This window comes from Colius striatus, chromosome 11, assembly GCF_028858725.1.
Source record: "Colius striatus isolate bColStr4 chromosome 11, bColStr4.1.hap1, whole genome shotgun sequence".
Taxonomy (NCBI): Eukaryota; Metazoa; Chordata; class Aves; order Coliiformes; family Coliidae; genus Colius; species Colius striatus.
In genome coordinates this window covers 18,843,297-18,865,706 of record NC_084769.1, presented here as the reverse complement: position 1 = coordinate 18,865,706, position 22,410 = coordinate 18,843,297, and positions in this window count along the sequence as shown.

Here is a 22,410-nt window from a genome sequence, read left to right as displayed (position 1 = left end):
GAAAATATTAACAAAATGCTAAAACACGTAGCAGACTGAAGATAGGAAGGTGGAAAGTAGTTTGCTTTGTAGGTATACTAGTGTATTACAATGTATTACTGATCTGTACAAATTACATTTATGTATTTATGGCCATAAAGGAGAGCTCTCATACAAAATTCACGTGTAATATTCATAAGGAGTCAATTGTTCCTAAGATATTTCAAACAAAAACTTTACCATATAAAAAATATTTCATGTATAGAAAGTGTTAATGATAAGTTTTCAGTAGCGTCTGAATGACATGAAAGTTTAAATCCCTTTCAAAAAAGTGGGTAAGGCATATATTGAAAACATAAGTACTAGCAGCCTGCAGAAATCACAGCAGAATGTACAGCCTACTGAATTAAAGTTTTAAGTGCTTGAATTTCCTTGTGGAAGAACCTGTTTCTCATCACTGGCTATAAAGAAACCGAGCTGGCTAAGGTAGGTGCATCAAGTTTGGTTAAAAACACTCTCTTCTGTTTCTTAAGGGTTCAGGTTCCTGGAAGTGGAACTTCAGTCTTCTAACTACTTCAAGTGGTTTTGCAAGTTTTTCCTTGGGGCTGATCAAACAATTTAGATGGAATTCCTCTATCTAAAGATTACTCTGCTAGAGTCTCTAATTCTTTCCAAATTACCTGAGAACAAATAACTGCTTTTACAAATATTCTGCTTCATATAGAATTATTTAAATGTTGAACATAACAAATGTTACCCAATTAGTTAGGAATTGCTTTCTGAGGCTCACCATGTTTTCTTTTGCTATTAGTATTATAGTTTTCTCATCGGTTAAATGAAATATTTTTTTTCAATTCTCAACGAATTGAATAGTGTCTATAAACTATTTTATAGTTTTTCTTGTCAGAATTGTTATGTTATGCAAAGTTGTGTTAAAATTCCAAAATTTAGCTTCCCTGAATGTATTTCAATAAAATGTTGATGAGAAATTAACACATGATGAGTAGTCCAAAAGTGATATTTGTGAAAAGTATTCCTATCATTATCTTTCAGTAATTCTCACCGTAATTCTTACTGACTTAACTGTTTATTACCTATTAATTTTCCTGCAAATGAAGATTCGGAGTCTGAAAGCACCAGTGAGATAATGCAAATAGTAGTGAGGGATTTTATTAATGTAGTAGCCCAAAGCACATTCTAGAGTAGAAGTATGTATTTCTGAGTTCTGATATCAAAACACAAATTCATTGGAGAAATGTGATTAGGGTTTTGACCTCAGCATCCAAACGATGTGATATAACAAAACATACCATCTTGGCAATTCAGTCTTTCTCTTCCTTTAAACCCATTTGTACTGATCACATCCAGTTTTCATCACCATTTAGATGATTCTTTTGAGGGAAAAAAAAGGCATAACATCCCCTTTCAAAACACCTGCATAAACTGCTTTCTACCTTGACCTCTAATTAGTTTGTCCACTTAGGTTGAGAACAGATGTTTTTTAGATGGGATGACAACTTTATCAAAGGATTTTAGTAACTAATCTTCCTTTTCAGTACCCATATGTTATTACTAACTAGTTGCCATTGGTAAGGCAACTATTTCTGTTAGTAGCGAGTAGGAATTCTATAAAGGATTTTTATGGAACTGGAATAAATCTGTTGAAAATAGCTTCTTCTTTTTCTGCTTTATCATTATTTATTCCCCTCCCTCTATTTTCCCATGAAGTGACTTAAGCAGAATGATCCTGACATTTCTTCATATATTTATGATTTTTTTTTCTATAAAATCCTTCTTAGTGCTTCTTTTAGTGTGGTGGTTAGTTTAAGGAAGAGTTTGTTTATCTTTTGATTCTGTGATTGGAGAAGAGAGAGGGAAGGCATGGAGAGGAGAGAAGGAAAGAAGGCAGCAAAATAAAGGTTGAAAATTATCTAAGAACTCATTTTGATATCTATAGTGTGTGAGAGTGGCTGTGAAGCAGAACACAGCACCCTGGTACTTCAGATGTCGTGCCAAAAGTTAGATTAAGTTACAACATTGCTGACTGGAAATATGTCTACATTATATCAGATATGTGGAGTGCTTTGCTAAATGCTTCTTTCTCCTCTCTAGCTCCATCTGATGGAAGTACTTTAGTATGTGAATCTCTAGAGGTGACATAATTTGTGTTTATCCATATTTTGTTTTTTTCTGAAACTCAAAGCAGATTACACATAGTATTCAAAATATATGTATATTAATGCATTAAGGCATAATTTTAGGGAACCTTGAAACAGCAAATGAACCTTGAAACAGCAAATGACCATGGACAAATGATCAAAGCTTTATTAGATGTATTTTTCAAGCAGTAACTTCAAATAACAAGTAGCAAATACTGTAGAAACTGCACTGCAATGAGGAACATAGCTAAAGAGTGTCAGAGATCAGATTTCATTCTCATAAAGTTGTTAAACATTGCAGAAGAATATCTATTCTCTTCTTATCTACCTTTCTTTGTCACACATTTTGATTTGTCACTTAAGAAGAGAACATCTTGGAAGGATGATAAACTTTTAAAAGAAAATAAAGAAAAATAAAATAGTCAATTGGCCTAGCTATGAAGTTCCCTTCTGAATCTGGGATTTTGAGACTTTTTATTTTTTGCTTCAAAATTAATTTTCTTCTTTGCTACAGACTTTTGTTCCTGTTTTTTTCTTACTGAATGTAACTGTCCCCCTCTTGCATCAGTCAAAAAACAACCAAAAAAATCCATGCCAGTGGTCATCCTATAAATTATGTGGCCATATTGGAGGGAAAATAAATTAAAATGTGTGCAGACTCTGCTCCTTTTATTGCAGAATATATTGTTCTCTCTGACTTAGAAAAAAAATTGGGCCCAAGGCATCATCATGCCATGTCTGACAGCAAAAACTATTACTTTAGTGATTTGTTAGTTTCAGAAAAGGACGGTGAAATTTCTTGAAGGCAGCTTCCCTTTACCCAGAGCCTAGGTCTCTGATGTTTAACATGTTTCCTAAATGAACATCAGCAGATATTTAGCTGGTGTTTATGAAACGAGTGACCAGCTGGTTTATTGTCTGTGGACATATCCAGGTTGGCTGTGCAAGTGAAGGCCCAAATGGGCCAGATGTTTTCCATCATAGTACACTCTCAAAACTCTGCTCTTACGCCTGAATGAACCTCACACGTCAAGCGGTAATTATGCCCTGATTTCTGTTCTAATGCACATTGCAGCATGAAATAAGTTACATTCCATCTTGTTGACACAGCATGCTTCAGCTGCTGGTGTGGCAAGTTGTTTCTTCACTGAAGCTGAACTAAGAAATGTCTGGCTTTATTAGACAGATTATCTGATTGTTATTTTCTCAGCAATTGCTATTTCCTCACAATGGCACTTGTATGGCAACATGAGAATGTGACCATCCAGAGCACTAAAAGTGCATTAACCAAACAAGTCACAGACATACATACGCTTTCAAAAAGTTATTTTGAGACAGAATTTAGGGACAATATTATCTGTTCAGTAGCACAGAGAGTTAACTTCAGGTGACTACATTTAATTTCCCCAGTAGCGAAACAGAAAAAAGTTGGTTAAACTCCCTGGACTGTGATAAAAGGAGAAACTACAGACATCCACATTGGACATAATCTCTTAGCCATGGTCTTTCTTCTTTGTACTTTCTAGTCTAACTTGGGTTAGTTGAACTTGCTTTCTCTTTTTTTGTTCCTTCTTATATATTATCTAAGCTTCAAGAGGAGGACCACAGAATACTCTGTATCAGCTTGACATACGTAGCCTAAGAATTTAGGCACTCTTAGAAGTTGGAAACTATAATTCAAGCCACTTCAGGATGAAGAAGTACAGAGATTTCTACTTTCTGGGCAAATTCTCTAGCTGTTCTCTACATTGCTTTGTATCAAATGACTCCTTTCCCCTTCTGCTTTTTGAATAAGTGGGTGTTTTGTGTGTAAAGTGAAACACATCCTGTGTTTTATGTGTCTAAAGTACTGTTAGATTGGGTCATTGAGGGACTTGGACACAGGCGTGCTTTATAAGTCTCAAATAAATTAGACGAGACAAGTACCAAAAAACTATTAAGTTTAGCCAAATTATGTCCAAGTGTTAGAAATATATAATGGGAGAACGTTTAAAATATTGATGGAAAACAGTATTCTTTAGCCCTGTCATATTCTTACAGTTATGCTGGTTTTTTTAATGAACTGGTCACTTGGTGTTATTTGCTTTAATCTCTAATATCGTATTTATAGTTTATTGGAAAGGAGAAGTATTTGGGGAAACTATTGGCCTTTTGTTGGAGCCAGTTATTCCTGATATACTATTGCGGTTTTATCAAAGATATTGATAAGATGAAGGTAAAGAATATTTACACTTCTGTGTCAGTTGTCATGTCCAAGTTCATGTAGTACTTCTGCAGAGTATACCTGAGCTGAGGCTCAAAATATTGGGCTTCTGTAAACAAGAAGCACCACAAATCACTGGTTCCTAGAGCATGCAAGATAGTTGCAGAATCTTTCAAACATTACAGGGAAATTTGTAAGGTTTGGCTTTCTCCTCTTGGTGAAAGTTAGAACTAAATCTTTACAATGATAGCATTCTGAGAAGCTGCATCCCTATGGGAGCTGAGGTTTTTTGACTGTAAATGCAAAAAGTATTGCTAAGGGGGCTAGAAAGTAGCAGATGCTGCTATGGAGGTATGTAGAAACAAGTTGTGACCCCTGAGACTGCTAGCTCTACCAGCACCTGGAGAAATTGCCTGTTTTCTATTTGTGTAGCCCTTCTACTGCTTCTGGGAAGAGAGTAAGAAAGATGTAAATGGAGATGATCCTCCCTTCTGCAGTTATTGCTGCAATGCTGGTAACTGCAGGACCAGAAAGTCCTCCTTTACAGAGATCTCTTCCTTTTTGGTCTTCTTTCTTGTCAGTAAGAATAGCAATTGTCCCAGGTCTAGTACAGTCCCTTCCCAGGAAGATACATTTTTTTCTTTAAGAGAAGGAAAGCAGAGATTGCTTCGGGAGTAGGGACTATGTGACTTAAAGAGTTTGAGATGGGGTTTCATATCCCAGAAAACTGGGGAAATTAGAGAGGATCCCAGTTCAGGGTACAGTGAGAAAGGGAAATAATCTCTTACAGAGCCCTTCACCTCTACTGAAACATTTCAACCTATCTGCTATACGATTTCCTCAACTTTCATCAGGTTCCTCAAAGTACGTTCTTCTTTTATTCCCCCACCCAGATTCCACCACCTGCTTCCATATCTTCTCTTAAAGGGTGCATAACTCTTATGCAATTGGATCCAACTGGTGCAGAAGTTGCAGCCTGAGCAGTCTACACGCATGGATCAGATTTCTGGATCCAGGCCTAAGGCTGAAACTGTAGCCAAGTATTTCCTGCTTTACGTGAGACCCCACAGTGTGTGGCTGTGTCCTGGAACACTGCATTAACTTTGCAATGTTACAAATCATGTTTCTTTTTAAAAACTCATTTTCTCCTATGCAATATCCATTGAAAATGGTACTAGCTTTTGATGGATTGGTTGTGGTAGAGAATGGTTGGTGGTAATTCTGTTTAACATTGTGCTCTTCATTTTACTTTGGGAAAAAACATAAAAGAGGCTCTACATTTCCATTAGTACTATTTTTCAGCTGGTATTTCTGTGTTCATGAGCAACCACTGCAATCCAGAAAGATGCTAGTTCCCTTTGCTATTTACAGCAAGTGCACTACTCACACTGGGATTAAGACAATTGTCCTGAATTTGTATAAAATAGCTCAGGAAATTTTGAGTGCCAATGACACTGAAGGAATCCTTACTGTATTAAAAAACTGACCATATAGGAACTTTTCGTTATGCACAATGGTTTCAAACTCCTTTAAATCTTGGAGATTCCTTACCTTAGTCCCCACATTTTGCTTTGTTCTATAAAATGGTTGTATGCCAAAGAAACATCTCTCTTCTACTTGATCTACTGCAACCATTGAGGAAATTTCTTCTTCTGTCTGAGGATGAAGGAAAAGACGTATGATCTTTCTAGACAGGGGAAAAATTTTGTGTAGAATAATGTGAGGGAGGTTCAGACTCTGCAGCACTTTTCTGTTATCATTATGTGTGTTTGTATTATGTTGGCAGGCCATCTGAGAGTAGTTAAGACTTTGGGGATAGTGGCCAATGAAGCCAACCACTCTTGAGAGTTTTTTCTAATACAGTACAACCAAATTTATGTCGTGACCTAGTGAAGTAATTTTAGATATCAAGAGAAAGACTAATTAGAGAAACTAAGGAGATGGAAATGAAAGATAAGCAAAACATAGACATTTGTCACTTAGAAACTTTTTCTCTTAAACAGCCTTACAGGATGTTTTTCATTGAAGTATGATTACATTATGGGATTGACCTCATAAGAGAAATTAATCAGTAGTCAGTAGGCTAATCAAATAGCTCTGATAATGTAAACTTCAAGAAGTTTTTTCAAAAAATCCTGGACTGAAAAGATATTTGAACTCATAAAAATCTCCATAATTATCTAAAATTTCAGAAACAATAGGTATTTGTCTGTTGCAAAGGATCACCTATATGTGCCTTTACTATTTAAAGTCTGTGTTAATACTACAGCCAGTTATTACTATTTTACTGCTTTTTTTTTTTTTGTTGTTACATTATCCAGCCTATTTGAACATCACCAGCCTAGGAATTTAGTCAAAGAGCCTGTCTCTGTAATGGTCTGAAAACTGATGAAATACTGTCTGGAGAGACCATGTTACTTAATCTTTGAGAACAGAATGCAGATTTATTATTTTTTTCAAAGAGAAGCACTAAAATGAAGCAATCTACACTGTAAATTATTCTGGTGTTGGTTCTGACACAGAGGAGGTTACATTACATATGCCATATATTTATAAGCTAAAGTCCATTTTCTGATTTAATATTTTCTTTCATTGAAATAAAAATTGAGAAAAACTAAGGGATTTTATGAATGATTAAAACAAAAAATATAAGCTACTTTCACATGATAATTACCTTATTTAAATATGGAAATATGTATATGAATAACAATCAGGTTTTTGTTAAGTAGTATAAACCAGAGCTAATAAACACAGCAAAATCTAAATATTATAATTTCCAGGGCTAATTAATTTGAGAAAGCTTTTAAAAATAAATTTTGTGGCTTTAAAATGTTATTTCATGTAGTGATGTAAGAAAAAATAGTTATCAGAGTAGCTCAGAAAAATTTACAACTGTTTTGCTAGAATTAAAACCGAGAGCCACTCAAGCACTTAAGCACAAGCTTGATGTTTTATGGTTATCAGACCAAGCTTTGAGTGAGGCTGTTCCACTAATAAAAAGCTAACTTTCCTGATCTTTTCCATTTGAAAAAAGCTAAAAAGGAAATACCCAAGAGAGCAGAAAGGAAAGCTGTAGCTGTGAGGATTTCTTCCTACAGTTCCCAGTCTAGTCTCTAAACAAACTCAGAGTCTAGTCTGAGGAACAGCAAATAACTGCAAACTCTATGAATCAAATGCTGTAGGATTAGTACAATTACAGTCATAAACAAAGCACCTACTTCTCCCCATCATAGTAGGCAGTAGCACTTGGGTTGGTTATAGAATCTAAAACTCTGTGGTTTTGGACCCTGATAAAGTCAAACTTAAAACTGTGCTTGAGTTAAAATCAAATTAGGATCACTATCCTTTCATAAATGTACATCTTTAGATAGATTTCAGATTCCTGTGGCTGGATTCCCCAGACTAAGTGAGCTGCACTTGGCAAAAGCCTGTAAAATAGAAGAGGAAGTGAAGGCTTTAAAGCATTTGTGGTTACCTCCTCTCCAAGTTGGCTGACTGTCAATTCGGTTCCAATTCAGTGTGCTCAGATGCCCCTGGCCTCCAGGAGCTAATTTGGCAGCCAGCGACTGATGCAAGCAAAACGGCAAACGCTATTTGCTTTTCCATGTGAAAATAGGGCACAAGAGGCAGACCTGGGCTAAGATCCTGGCCTTCTGCCTAAAAGTTATCTATTTCGCTAAAGGAACAAGTCATTAAGAACTTTTTGTAAGTAGAGAGTGGATTAGTAATACTATTAGGAAAAATATCTTATTGTAAGAAACATAATTTTACATGAGGTTTATGAAGAAGTTTGGAGGGAGAGAAGACCAACAGGAGGACTTAGAAAGGAACAGATCAGATGTGAGGATGCTGGACACTGATTAAAACTGTTGTTAATGATATATTGGGGTCATATAGTTGATAATAACTTACATTGTTTTTAACTTAATGTATGGAGATCTATAGCTCATATTTGAAAATGAGTGCTGACTATAGTGTACTTAATTTTGAATCTAAGAGGACAGATGTTTAAACGTTCTGAACATGATGACTGTAAGTTAATAACAACTTCCATCTTGTGAACCTATGAACAGCAAGGCCCCAGGGTCTAAAGTTTGACATAAAAGAGTAGCACATCTGAAAATTCCATCCCCCTACCTGCTTTAGTTTCTGTTTATAGAGTAAACGTTTATATAATGTTATAATTCTATATCGTTTGTATGTGCTTTCAGTTATATTTGAAGATACTTCAGGTACGTGAAAAAGAGAACAAAAAATATGTGATAAATTTGTGATAACTTCATATAGTTGGTTTTAACCTCTATCCACTAAGCTGATAAAAAATTGTGTAGTCTATTGTGTACAGACTGTAACAAACACATTAGTGCAATGCTTATTGTCCAAATCTTGGTGCAGAATCTTACCAAGAATTCTAAAACTCTTTGGTCTGAAGAAAGAAAAAGCAGTTAGACACAGTCTAATAGACTACCCACTGATTTAAGGAAACTGAAACAAAACATGTAAATGTTTTTCAGTGGAAACTAGTATGTACATTGACAGAAGTTTCTCAACATTTTGGAACATATATATCCATAAAAGTTTAAAAAAAAAAAAAAAGGTAAGTAAAAATAAACAGAAAACCAATCTTGAAACAAACAAGTCAGATTCATAGTCTCCCTCACATTTTTTTTCCTTTAAACTTGATTATCTTTCCACGGACTTTTAAGAGGTTTAAGTCATTATTTGAAAATACACAAGAGAATAACTAAGTAGGTATCTTGTGTTGAGTATAACTTTTCTTGAAGATTGAAACCAAAAGCACTACGATTTGTAACCTAAATTCATTGCTATTTTTGCTATACTTCTTATTTATTAGCTGGATTTTCATCAGCAATAACTGAGGGATTTTCAAAATGGAGGTATGAGCATATAAAGTTAGAAATAAAACACAACTTCTCTTCAATAAAATCCTTCAAATTTTATTTTTTTTTTAAATTTGGGGTATCAAGTTCCTACAAATCATTCTTCAGAGCAGAAAGGTTAACCAAATGTTGCAGATAGACCATTACATAATGGTTTCCTCCCTCCACAGGATGATTTTTTTGCACCTCAGGCTGCACTGTGTGGTGTTCCATTGCCATACAAACTATGGATTTCTGTGGCTCTGGGTCCTCTAGCTGAGTGGGAGATCAAGAAAATTCTTCCTTGTTCTCTGATAATTTTGTCAAGCAAGATCTGTTTCTGACAAAACAGAAAAGGTGCCTGCTCAAATTCTTTCCCACAAATCACATGGACTTTAGCATATTTCTGATGTATGGCAAGTTATTTTTCTGCTGACTTCTGCCATTCCTTCCTCTTTAGTGATTATATATCTCAGCTCACGTCTTTCTACATAGTGATCTCACTTTATTCCAATTCAACTACCATCACAAGATGCTTAGCATTTACATACATCTTTTTCCATCATGGTAATAGGAACAAATGGTCATAGAGAGGAAACTACAGGCTTTGAGCCTCTGCCCAGAGCAATTTAGCTGCTGGAGTCATCACATACTGAAGATAAAGAGAGCTGAGTGCACAGAGTAGCTATGACTTCATAACTTGCAGTGCTAGCTGATACACCTTCAAATTGCACACAGACTGAAATGCCTTTGTAAATAATTGCTCACTGTTATTTCTAAAACGTGCTTAAGCTCTGTTAACACTCTTTGAACTCTTATTTTTTATAACTAATTAAGTTGATTTTATTGGGAAAAGGAACACAATGCCTCTCAAACCACAACTTTTTTATGCTCCTTTAATATACAGTTTACTAAAGCCATTTTATCAAATGAAAGTTTTAAAATAGGCTTGTCAGCTGATTATGCCAACATTGACTCTAAAATTAATTTTCATAGTTGAATCACACATCTTAAAAGAAATTGGAAGTGATGGAAACAGTGCTACAAAAACAGTAGAGTTTGCAAGTCTAATTTGACTACATATTACATAAATTCATTCTCTCCGCATTCAAACCCCCCAGTGGATTTCAAGTTCCATCAGCATAAATCAGTGTTGCTCTGTTGATTTCACCAGAGCTACATTGGCATGCTCCCATTCAACCTCAAACGTGAGAAAATTTAGATAATTATCTAATAGAAGTCACTTAGGTTCTTCAAGAGTGCTGTTGCAAATTGATGGATACCTTTCCTTCCTGCTTCAAACTTTGGTTACTGTTGAAATTCACAAAACACCATCATAGTTGGATAAAATGTCCAAGTCACACCCGTAATTGTTAGTTGCATTTTATAGAGATGCAAGATACATATACAATAGCCTCACCTTTCTCTAGGCACCTGCTTTACTTTCTAGAAAATCCTTCACTAAGATAAGAAAGATGTTGCACTTATTTTATGCCTTGCAGCTTTGATGCAGACCTAAGAGACTCATTAGTAGAAATCAATTCATAAATTGTGGAAAGTTTTCTTGTCATTTCAGTAAGATTAGACAAGAGTCTAATATCAAAGAAAGGCTATGAATATGTATTTTTTTACCAGAGTTCTATAGCTGTTTAGACTGAAGGGTTTCTCATACAAACTCCAGTCCATAAATCAACTCAATAGCAGTTTCTACTTTTATTAAATACTTTTAGCATAAACACAAATATTTCACTCCAGTTTATTTTAAATTTGTTAATCTGAAAGATTTCCTGAAATTTATGTTTGGGATCAGTAAAATTAGATGTTTTGTGGCTTGAATTAATTAGCGAGTACTTTAGTTGCTGAATGAAGCGTGATCAAAGAAACAATCCAGGCTTCTCATGCATTAGATCTATAAGTCTTGAAACTATTTAACAGCATCACCATCACTGTAGTTTGAAAAATCACGTGAGGAAAATACTGCGTTTATGGGATGAAAGCAACTGAAGTTTTAGTAGAAAGTAGTGAATTTCTGCCTGGGATATGTTCAGATAATACATCTTAGACATTGTCAATGGAGGCACTGGGCTATAATGTTATGTTCCTACAAATAGCAGGTAAAAACCTCACATCTGAAGTGTCGTATTTTTTGATGGTTTTGTCCGGAAAAAAGGTAAAAGGTTGTGTAACTTTCCAATTCTAAGAATGCAAAAGAAGGATCCATTCCTCTGCTTAGCTTTGTGATGAGTTGTCAAAATAATCTATTTGACATTCTTAGACGTATAGGGCACACAGAAGTGTATGCGTGCTTTCAAAACCTGGCCCAAGCTACTTTATTTTTGTCTCTTTGCCAAGGAATGTTAGCTATTTTCTAAGGCTATTTACAAGTCAGGGGAAGTTCCCACCAGATTAGAACTGCTTTAAGGAAAGTTAAAAGCTGGGCCAAACTATTCCACAGCACTGAATCTTTTTAATCTGGACATACAGTTCTTGCATCTATAAAAAGAGCTATTTTTTGATAAGGAAACTGAATGCATTGAACCTGCTCAGTAACATGTCTTTGTCAAAGGCTGTTATTACAGTCCCTGTGGTTGGTAATGTAAACAAAGTGCTGTAGGTCTGTTTTGATGAAAGATTGGCCAAATAACTATCCTTTTGCGGGATAGCGGGAAATGCTTTAGAGAGCAGTTGTAAAGATTCTGGTATCATTTTACTGTGACCAGAGAAATTAAATGAACTGGTTAAATAAACAATGAGTAAATTTGACTTGCCTTTAGTCACAGGCAAAATATTACAGAGTGTAACTTTATTAATCTGAATATAGCTTTAATTCTTTGTTCTCTGCTATTTCTTCCCCTATGGTAAAGAAATGAAGTCTCTGTGAATCACAAAACAAGTCAAAAAAACAAACTGGAGACAGGTTTTTTGTAACTTTCTGAGTACCTGAAGCTCTACTAATTTAGAAGATACAGTCCTTTTCCCCATAAGATTATATTAAGGATGTTGTACATATTTTGAATGAATACTGTGATAAAAAAGAGTAATTCCAAAGATGTATAGAATTTCTTAAACAAATTGTACTCTAGATGCCAAAAGAGCAATTAGTTCTACCTGATAAATACCTGATTAGTTCTATCTGGTAAATAAGGTTGTAACTATGGTTGGATGCACAAGAAAAACGAACACTGAAATGTCTATATATATAAATGCTATATTTGGAAAGTGCAAACCACAATTTTTGATCCAAGTAAATTAAATTAAAAACCCATAAATTTTAGGGAAATCTATGAAGCCCAGAAGCATGGGCTACTCAGAATGTGAAGCTCTCTTCTTAAGTATCTTAATTTGAACACCTTGAAACCAAGACATTCACATTTATTATCCATTCTTGAGTATTCTGCTCATTCTAGAAATTCTTGTTTTTCTTGATTAGTTATCACAGGATTTTGGAGTGCAAAATCTATTTAAACTGTAAATATTGAATCCTCTTTTACTCTGGAGATATTTCAATTCTGCATCTAAACAGCATAGTGAAAGCTCATGTCTTGTTTCATCCTTTGGTTAAATATTAATGAGTTACAGGAAATGTTGAAACTTTATGATGAGGACAAAGTGTATAAAGATGTTTAAAAGAGCTTTTTGTGAAAGCCATCATTAAAGGAATTCTGAATGTTGCTAAATTGTTATGTTACAAGAATTTCTGAAAGTGAAAAACCTGGAAATGGTAAGAAAATTGTGTTATGTTACTTCTTGCACCACTCTCATTAACATACTATCTCACAGCTTGAAAGATACACTGAATATTTATCCATCATTTTCTTTTTTCATCTTCTTGCTTTTATCTAATGGTTCAATTGCCATCATTTGATGTAAATGGCAAAGGGCTTCCCCTGCTTTTTAAAGTTTTTTGAATAATTATATTCCACTGGGATTGTGTTCAGCATTGATTTTAACTGACAGAAAATACTGAATTCCATACCAATGCAAATTCAAGCTTGCAAATTAGTGATTAAGTAGTGGAAGTCTATTTATAGTATATACAAGATTGATGGAACAAAGTTCCATTTCATAAAAGTATACTTTCATGTTTCATAGAAGTATACTTTTATGAAAAAGCTGCCTAACACGCTAATTTTTACTTTTACACATTGTGTAATTGATGTGTATAACTATGGTTTTTTATATATAAAAAGGCCATGACTAATTAAAATTGAATGGAGAGAATCATAACCTTGGATTATTGTTTCATTAATTCATTGAGCTGAGAAAAATGCAAATAGTAGACTTTCAAAAAAATCCTTAAAGTCTAAAGTACAAAATATATTTATTCTCTTTAAAAGAGGTACATCAACATGAGTCACATGGCTCATATTTTTAATGATTCTGTAGGCCAAATTCTGATTTTTAATTTTTTTTTTACATTAATTACATTACTGTAAATTGAGGCACAAGGCTTTCATGCTGTGCTTGTCTCTGTAGGGCTTAGAATAAACCTTAGGAGCTCAGAGCAATCCCTGATGTCTGCTGTCCTCTAGAAACACCCTCTAGGAGTTTAATATCTCTTCATCTCTCTTGCAATCCAAAGCACGTCTGCTTTTTACCCATTTAAACCACACCAGTCTAATAGGCTTCTTCTCCATCACGAATCAGAATGTGTAATGGAGACTTCTGAATCTCAAAGAAAAAGCTGACTCTTGCAATGAGACTATGGCAACACTCTAAAAAGATCTTGTCAGCACGTTGTCTGTATTTATCTGGGCAGTTATTCCAGAATGAATCATTTGTGTATAGGAGTACCTGTATATCTCTACATACATATCTGTAAGGATATCATTCTGTTGCTGACATTTACATTTGTGAAATCCTTGTATTTTTATATCATATCTTATTTTACCTAATCCTGTGGTAAAGCTAAATTGAAGGAATGCATTTGTCATCTTGCCACCAAGACTCACTGTCTAGCTTATCTTTGTGAGAGTAAGTTCCACAGTCACAAACCCTGCACTTGCAATTCTCAACTTGGAAGTGAGATAATGTTCTCAGATTGTTAGTATTTCATGTATGATCACCTCAGTGCCATTTTCTCCCTCTATTATAACATGCAATGGAAATTACCTACTGCAAGATGCACTGTTTCAGAAGTCACCATTCTTTCTCTACACTAAAGAAAGCATTTGTTTAAAAGCTGCTTTCGGCACTGAAAACCTCTCCTACTGAAATGATAGGTAATAAGCACAGAAAATCACTTGAATCTCAACAAATAGTGAAAATAGCAATCTTGAACACCAGGAGTGATAAGTGTTGTCTTACTTTCTTACACTCCTAACTTATTCTTTAGTAAATAGAAATAAGTTTTCTTGAAAATACAATTTAGAACCTTTTCTGGCTATTTGCAAAATGAACAGTACCTGCTTCTGCCTAACTAGAGGAGTTACAGAGTGTATTGCTTAAAAAATGTTATGCAGACATTGAGCTAACATTGATGGCAGTTGAATTGCAGGATGCTTTTTAAAAAGATCACTCTACTCCAGTAGGAATTGTTTTTAGACTCAGAATATTTGTTTTTTCTAAAAGGATCAGAAAGGAGAATGATCCCACAGATGCATGGCTCTCCATAATTAAAAACAATTTGCCAATGTAACAATGTTGCACATGGAATAGCTGCAACGTAAATAAGATTCTAATTTTCTATGTACTTTCTACCTCCAAGTTAATACATTTTGCTCAGATGCTCAGTAGGCTGTGTTCTAATTCTTTCTCAAGAGACAGACATTAAGGTTATTGAAGTCCAATATTTAAACTAGATGACACTGGATAATGTTAATTTTTGTGTCTGTCCATCAGTAGGAAAAGAGAGGTTTAGCTGAACAGCACTGTTTCTATCCCATCAGACTTCAAACACCTGTAAAAGCTAAATTCCACATATAAGTAATATTTGGAACCACATTCCAGAAGCAAGAAAACCAGACTATAATAAGTGACATACACACTGTATCGAAGGAGCCATTTTTAAAACATGTGAGTTCCAATAAATATCAGAATTGTCCAAACTAATATGAAGGATACAATTATCTTTTGCTTAAAGAATTCCATCTTCTTCAAGTATCATTAGATATATAAATGACAATCATAACATCAATTTGTCCTACCATCTTGTTGGATTAGTTCTTGGAACTCCCCTAAGGAGCAGGAGAAAACAGGCCTATGACTGATGCTTGCATACTTTAACAGTTGCAATGGTTTTTCTTACACTAACCTCTAAAAGGTGCATTTACAAATTCAAAGATATAAATTCAGTACTCTTAACATACTTATGACAGTTATCATAAGCAGAAAAAACAAGTAATAGTTGTTTTCTATTTACCCAAAGTGGGCATGCAGCCGTCATTGCCAATTGGTGAGCAATTCTTAGTGTTGCATCAATATGTATTTTAAAAACATTCATTTCTGGATTCTTCATCAGGATCCTCTCATCACAGTATCTTAAGAGTTGGAAGGGACTTTGAAAGATCATCCAGTCCAACCCCCTTGCAGGACCACCTGGAGTAAATCACACAGGAATTCATCCAGGTGGGTTTTGAATGTCTCTAGAGAAGGAGACTCCACAGCTTATCTGGGCAGTCTGTTACAGTGCTCTGTCACTCTCACAGTTAATAATTTTTTCCTTGTGTTTCTTTGGAACCTCTTGTGTTCCAGCTTGTAACCATTGCCCCTTGTCCTATCATTGGACACATCATTGAGAACAGCCTAGCTCCATCCTCCTGACACTTGCCCTTTACATATTTGTAAACATTATCTGTAGTTGATCTATTTTCTTTGCTTGTTACAAAGATGATTAATATCTTGCAATGGGATTTCACCTTTTTTTTTCTCAAAATAATAATTACACTATAGAAAATAGTATCTTAGACTTCCCATTATAAACTAGAGTAGCTGAAGCAAGAGGGGATTTTATTTGTAAAGTTCAATCATATATTTTTATCAAATACAAACTATAATAATGAAATGTTCCTACAAATGTCAGCACTTTATCATCCTTACACTCAAAATCCTTTAAAGAAAAAATAAAATTAAGAACACAAAGACAAATGTTGAGCTTAGCCAGATGTGAATTTGCAGTCACCATTTTATGGACCAAATACCATTTGAACAGAACAGTAGAGAAAATATTTTAAGGTTTTTTATTTAAACTAAATAAAATATTTATGCAGCAGAATTTCTGTGGAACATAAAGGCACACATTCATCAAGTTATGATGCCTGTTTTCATCAGCTCAGTATTATGGTAAATAAAACTCTGTGAGTCATAGACCAAGAGCATTATCGATGTTTAGTTATGTGGGTGGATCCTCACATTGATGTTGATTTACCACAGCCAGCTGTCTGTGTCACCTGTGGAGTAATCACTGATAAACTCAAAACATAATATCCTTTACCTGCATTCCTGGGTAGAACTCGTATATCATCTACTACAGTGCAGAGATCCCCTTCTTAACGTGAAAGAAAGTTTTCTAGAAATAATCTTGTAGTACTGAAGAACTGCAGTTCAAGGTAAAGAAAACTGATTACAGACGTGGTTTTCCCTTTTGGTGAAGGCATGTATCTGACATGACTCTTCTAGCCCACTCTTCTCTCAGATTTTTCACTAGTGCTTGTCTATATTGATTTATTTCAGAAACATGAATGAAAACCAGATTTTGTGGTGGCCTGAATGCAAGTTGGGATATTACTGTAAAGACTGTGTTCAGCTACTGTTTTCACTGTAGGAGAATATTAATTGCCTTAGCCTCGGTGAGCCTTTACTCTCTGAAAAGGTAATCTGTGTATATGGAACTGTATTTTTCTAGACTTGAGTCAGACTGTGTCAAGGCAATACTTAAGTATTACTTCTATTGAGCTACATAGTTTTTCCTCATAGTATTTACTAATGTACTACTAAATGCATTCTTACATCCTTCCTTTTAGCTTTATTTTCTTCTGTTGTTTTCCATCAGTTCTTTCTCAGCATTATCTCTACCAGTACTCTCCAATGGCTAGTGGTTGGACACGGTGATATTGAAGGTCTTTTCCAGCCTAAATAGGTCTATAAGTAAAAATAAGTTTCCTGTATTTTCTCTTTTCTGCTGCTCATGCAAATTACTTTTCCTCTTCCCCATCCTATATTTCCTTTTCTGTTTTCCTGGTTCTTAGATTTCATCTTTCTTTCTTAATTTGCTTATTCTTTTAAGTCTTTTACTTTTTTCAAAGTCTCTTTGTCCACTCATTTCAAATTTGTGCTATGAACTTCTTCTCCAGTTCATAAAGGATAAGGGGATTATTACAATTGGTGAGCTGCCTTTTCTCTCCATCCTAGCCCACTTTGCCCTTTATTTAGTGTGAGCAGGTGGTACTTACTTAGTAAATCTTACAAGAGGAGAGACTGGAGAATGGCTGTCAGGGTTCAGACAGAAAACTGTTGTCAGTTCTTGGCAGCATGCTGAATATATATGCAGTTAAGAGTAACCCATACAAAGGCACATATTAAAGAAAAAACAACAACCCACTCCAAAATCCCAAAGGGAACTAAAGCAGTGTTCTTGGGTTCTGATCTTGTTGCTAACTTGCATAACATCACTTTTAGTAATGAATCCCAGGTTAACATCAGCTTAAGATTTGGTCTGAGGTTTGTTCTACTGAGATTTTTGCCAGCTGCTTCCTTTCCTCCATGCACAGACTATGGTGAGCACAGCTCCCTTGATAACCCTGAACAGTTGCTCCACAGATGGGTTCTGACTATGTAGGAGGTCCAACCAAAAAACAAAATGCTTCTCAGAAGGACAATAAACCTGCACCGAGCTCCATATTTCTCTGCTTCCAGGTAGCTAACTAGCTCATTCCCAGTTAGCCAGTTTAGAACCCTCTCAGGTAATTGTGCTTGACAGCTCAGAGCACTGTATAAACTGCTGAAGCCAAGGTGCACTTCAACTTCCTCCATTAGTGTCTGCTTCATGCCCTGGTTTCCATGGGATGCAGGTGCTCCAGCCAGAAGGTAGGCAGGGCACAGTCACAACTGCTTATACCCATGAGTGCTGCAGATTCTTCAGCATTAACAGTGCTAACATTAGTCCTCAGAGTAAACAGTCTCCTCATATCATTCAGACACTGAACTCCAAAGTACTATTCCTGCCTTTGGAGGTGTGGAGACCCATCAACTGTTTTAAATAAGCATCGTCAAGATTTTTTTAATCACTCAAATCACTAATGTTGGGGATTTTTTCTTGTTAGTTTCTTTGGCATTAATTTCCTTTTACTAATAAATCCATGCAAAGCCCCAGACCTCCTAACTGTGACTTCTATGGCACTCCAAAATCAAATTGTTATGTGTGTAATCTTTCTAGCACAAGCATTCACTCAAAGCACTGTTTACTCTAGGGCACAAGTCATGTTGCTTTTAAATTGCTTTGACAACTGAACTTTGCAGGTTATTTAAACTAGGGAAAGAAAAATGTATTTCCCAGTGTCCTTGGTTTTTGTACAGGCAGCAAAAACTCTTGTTGAATGAACCATTTTTTTTTGCAGGTGAAAACAGTCCTTTGAAGTATTTTAATAATAATAAAAAAAAAGTGGTTGGAGAGCCAGCAGGATCCATGTGTAAAACATTCCTGATCTGTGAATTTGTGACCTCCAGGTCTGATTGTTGTAATTTATTTTACCTGGCAATGCTGCCAGTTGCTTGGGGCAAAAACCCTCCAGCTAATAGCAGCTTGTTTCCTCAGCAAAACAGGTCAAAATGAACCTCATCTCAACATTGTTCTGCCTGCCCAGACTTTGTCAGGATAGATACTAGTTGCATGTCTGTAACCTCATATTGGAAGATGTATTTGAGAAATCTCCTCTCCAGGACAACTCTGCTGTAATAGTTAAATTGTGGACAAATGGTGGAGAAAGGTTTGTGGATGTGAAAGACAGCTGCTGTACAACATGATCTCTCCTGGTTTTTAGCACATCAGGAGTCCTCAGAAATCGTTTGCCACGTGCTTTTCCTTTATATTTTCTTTCTAAACTCCCCTGACAACATACACTCTGGAAAGACATAAAGAAATGTAGAAATGAGAGTAATGAGCAAGCTGTTGCTAATAATACTGAACCTCATGCTGAAATCAGAGTTGTCAATGAGAGTTTGTTGTCGCTTGCCAGTGACTGCAGTCAAATATTTTTTTCTTTCTATATACTTGTATAATAAGGATGTTCCAGCAACATCAGAGTAACAGAATTGATAGTTTCAGGGGTTTATAGCAATCAGCATTATGCATCAGGCTCATGTAAACTAGTGCCATTTTATCAATTTTAATCTATTTATACACTGCAGGTACAGTTTGTTGATTTAGTCTAGGCAGAATTATTTCATTTCTCATAAGCTAATAATGCATTCAGTATTAGCTTCTGTATTATATTAGTGCAAGACATGTCTTTTTAAGGATCAAGGCCAAACCCACAATTATTATTTCTTCTTATCAACATTCAGCTTTCACAGGCAATTACAGCTTATGCATATTTTAAAACAAGCATTTGGAGCACATACTGATTATGTAGTGCTTGCTCAATGCCTTGTAATACCCAATAATGCTTATGGCAGTATACAACATTGTGGGATCTTACAATGTGAGAGAATTCTTTCCCTTTTAATTGCTCATACCAACCAGTACTTTTTGCTTGTCAACCCAGCTATATCTTGTTTGTTTCAATTATTAAAATTGAAAAGAGAGGCAAAATATTCCTGCTTACATTTCTTGACTGTATATTGGCACTGCATCACTGTGTGAAAACAGAACTGGAGCAGAGGATCTGCCATGTGGAAAGAGACCTGCAGTCCCTTCAGTATCCAAACATGTAGCCTGCATCTGTTAATGACCAGTTCCAGATATTTCAGTGAATCAAGCACAAAGACATAGCAAAAAAAAAGTCTTCATCTTGATCTTCAACAGCTAACTAGCAGATAGGTTTTGCTTTGAAACATGAACACTTGTATGTCTCAAAACAGCATGGTTCTGTCAAATTTATCTTGTCTAATCCTTGTTTCTGTTATGCATATAAAATCTTTTCCTTCACCAGTGCTCGGAAAGCCTCTGATAAACTGTAAGGAGAGCAATATATCTACAAGGTGTGCCATGTGATACACAGCATCAGAGACAGCTGAAGATCATGTGGTACCAGTTTCCTCACAATCTTTTGATCCTGACAATCCATCAATTGATTAATTCTTAAAATGAAAAACTAAAGTTGGGTGGCACGATTCTAATCTTCTCCAACTTTGTCTCAGTAAAGGATTTTTCAATGCCAGGAAATCTGCATCTGGCCCTTTAAGAAAACTTTCCATCTCCTTTGTGCTGTCTCAGCAATGTTCAACAGAAAGAACTGGAGCCAAGAATTTGTATCAAGATGTGTAATCGTGTTGAATTCTACTACACTTTTTGCTTTGGTAGTAACTCATGGCTGTGAGTTCCACAGCTTAATCATAGAATTCATTGTCAAAGTCATCAGGAAGATCAGTAATTTAATGAGATTTGAGCCAAGCCCAGGAAGCATTTTAAAAGTGTCAGTGATTTTTGAGAAGGTTTTATTTAATAAGCAATAGTTTTTCAAGGAAAGCTTTTGAGAGATTCCATTTATCTTCATCCAAATTCAGTTTAATGTTCTACTTTCTTCTTATGAAACTCCAGCTTCATATTAATATAATGCTTTTGAAACAGCGAAACACTGAACACAAATAAAGACGTTTTTATCATTACCTGGGCACAAAGAGGTGTTTTGCCTGTTCTTTCCTGCTACTTTCATGGGTAAGGATGAAACCCTGATCCCTTGGAGGATCATGGCAAAGCTTTCAGGGACTTTAATGGAAGTGTCCCAAGACTAAATTTATGTGACAGAGCTGTACGTGAGTGATGAAAATGTTAGAGACAGGTAAATGAAGCCATTCAGCTGAACATCTATGCATGCATATAAATGCCATCAACCTCCATTTTTTGACATATGGCTTTCAAATTCAGTTACTCTGCAGAAGTTTATGGCAATGTATTTCTGCTCATCATGTGTTCTGTGGGAGTTTTCCTACGCAGAATTTTAGAACTTTTAATGTTCTCAGTCTCCCATGAAAATGCCTCTTTTAAGGCTGAAGTTTGCTTCCCTAAAAAGCAAGAACTCTAGCAGACAAAATCTCCTGAATTCCTTTTTAACTCCAGAGAAATCTCCAAATACATGGACAACAGCTTCAAAATTTAAGCAATTTGTCTTGTCAGTTAAGTAGTAATCTGCCGTCTTTGTCTTTTTAAGGATACATCTCGAAAGATTATAGATTTGTTTTCAAATTAGAACTTTATACTTCTTTCACACATGATGACTTTATGTCTTTATATAAAGAGAGAGACACTTTATTAGAAAACATTTTTTTTTTGCCATGGGTTCCAAAATGCAGAATGTCTGTGTCCCCATTGTGTTGATGTTTTCTTTCACAGTAAGATAATAAATTGTGTCTTTTTTTCCTAACCCGTGTTTGACACGTGATACAGTTGAATCAACTTTCCTGTGAAAACCAGCCATTGGAATGCCAATGCATTTATGCCTTATAGAATTGTACTAACACAATTGCAGCCATTCAACTTTATCATGACAACACACAATTTTCACATATTATCAATACGCTTCAGAAACAATTTTTCTCATCTGAAATCCTCACTGTGAAAAAGAATGTCTATATTTATCAATTGAAAACCGTGCAAACTTAAAATCTATCTAAATTAAAGCATAACTTACAGTCTCTTGTGAATAACTGAATAACTTGGTTCAATTTTAGGTCACAGTGGAACATAGACTTTAACAAGAATATATAAAAGCTCTGAAGGGAGCAAAGAGACTTTATTCTGGAATGGTGAACATCGTTGCCAGAGTAACATAAACCTTGTGTGTTTTCGCAAGGAAATGAGTCACTTGTTTCTGTTGGCTAGAACTCTGTTTTCTTTTAATTTCATATTTTAGCTGCCTAATATAGTTTGAAAGAACCCTAGAATTGCAGTCTTTGGGATAAGATATCTTGTTAATTAAAGCGGAGTAGAAGGGTAGCATAGTAATTACACAGAATCGGGAAAAATGGGTAGTAAATAGATATCACATAGAATCACTATGGTTGGAAAAGATCTTTAAGATCATCGAGTCCAACT